Genomic DNA, 1,505 nt, shown 5'->3' with positions numbered 1-1,505 from the left:
CCCCTCTCCCCCTCTCCCCTTCTCCCCCTCCCCCTCTCCCCCTCTCCCTCTCTCCCCCTGCCTCCCTCTCTCCCCCTGCCTCCCTCTCCCCCTCTCCCCCTCTCCCTCTCTCCCTGCCTCCCTCTCCCCCTCTCTCCCCCTCTCCCTCTCTCCCCCTCTCCCCCTCTCCCTGCCTCCCTCTCCCCCTCTCTCCCCCTCTCCCTGCCTCCCTCTCCCCCTCTCCCCCTCTCCCCCTCTCCCCCTTTCCCTCTCTCCTCCTCTCTCCTTCTCTCCCCTTCTCTCTGTCTCTCTCCATCTCTCTTTGTAACTCTGTCTTTCAAATAAATAAATAAAATCTTTTTTTATTTTTTATTTTTTATTTTTTATTTCATAAATGTAAATTTACAAAGTGCAACTTTTGTATTGCTGTGGCTTCCCCCCAACCTCCCTCCCTCCCGTGGCCCTCCCCTCTCCCTCTCCCTCTCCCATCCCACCCTTTATCGAGTTTCATTTTCAATTACCTTCATATACTGAAGATCAACTTAGTATATACTAAGCAAGGATTTCAACAGGCTGCACTCACACAACCACACAAGGTATAGAGAAGAAGAAATTGGTAAATGAGAAAAGAGTTCAGGAGGAATTATTGCTGTTTCTTTACTTGATTATTTTTAGTGCAAAAATATTTCATTTAATATGAAAATAAATTTAGATCATAAATAAAATTAGATTGCATATTTGAAGAGCAAGGCCTCATATAGAAAATTATTCCAATAAAATAATGTATCCAGCATTGTGTAAATCTAGGATTTTTTTACAGAATCACATGACAAATAAATACGTATTTTACAACAAAGAACAAATTTTTCATCAATTTGCTAAAATAAATTATAGTTAAAACTTTTAAAATAAACATTCACACATTGGCATCATTTTCTCTAAGGTTAAATTTTGAAGAAAAAAAAATAGAGAGAGGCGTTTCTAAGACGGCGGAGTAGGGAGGAAACTTAACACTCTAGCCCAGGAGAAGATAGTTTTTAAAAAGTAGAGATAGTGTGCTCACTCTGGCAGCACATATACTAAAATTGGAATGATACAGAGAAGATTAGCATGGCCCCTGCACAAGGATGACACGCAAATTTGTGAAGTGTTCCATATTTTTAAGAGTGGGAATAAGAGAGGGAGGAGATGTACAATTTGGGACATGCTCAAGCTGACTTGCCCCAAATGGTGGAGTTAGAAACGTGCCAGGGGATTCCAATACAATCCCATCAAGGTGGCATGTACCAATGCCATCTCACTAGTCCAAGTGATCAATTTCTGTTCACAAATGATCACACTGATAGGTCTAAGAGTCAAAGGAATCACATAAACAAGGCTAGTGTCTGCTAATACTAACTGACAGAATAAAAAAGGGAGAGAACGATCCAACATGGGAAGCGGGATACACAGCAGACTCCCAGAATGGCAGATGTCCTAAATAGCACTCTGGCCTCAGAATCAGCCCTTAAGGCATTCGGATATGG

At 42.5% G+C, this 1,505-nt stretch overlaps 1 non-coding gene across 1 annotated transcript; it reads left to right on the top strand.

Moving 5' to 3' along the window:
- The first annotated feature begins 1,034 nt into the window (after positions 1 to 1,034).
- LOC133752605 (U6 spliceosomal RNA) lies at positions 1,035 to 1,141 on the top strand. The gene has a single exon (XR_009864954.1). It is a non-coding gene; the product is annotated as a U6 spliceosomal RNA (small nuclear RNA).
- Positions 1,142 to 1,505: the final 364 nt, after the last annotated feature.

The sequence above is a fragment of the Lepus europaeus genome, chromosome 2 (assembly GCF_033115175.1).
Source record: "Lepus europaeus isolate LE1 chromosome 2, mLepTim1.pri, whole genome shotgun sequence".
Lineage (NCBI taxonomy): Eukaryota > Metazoa > Chordata > Mammalia > Lagomorpha > Leporidae > Lepus > Lepus europaeus.
The sequence above is the reverse complement of the archived record's forward strand: the minus strand, read 5'-3'. Positions and strand labels throughout refer to the sequence as shown.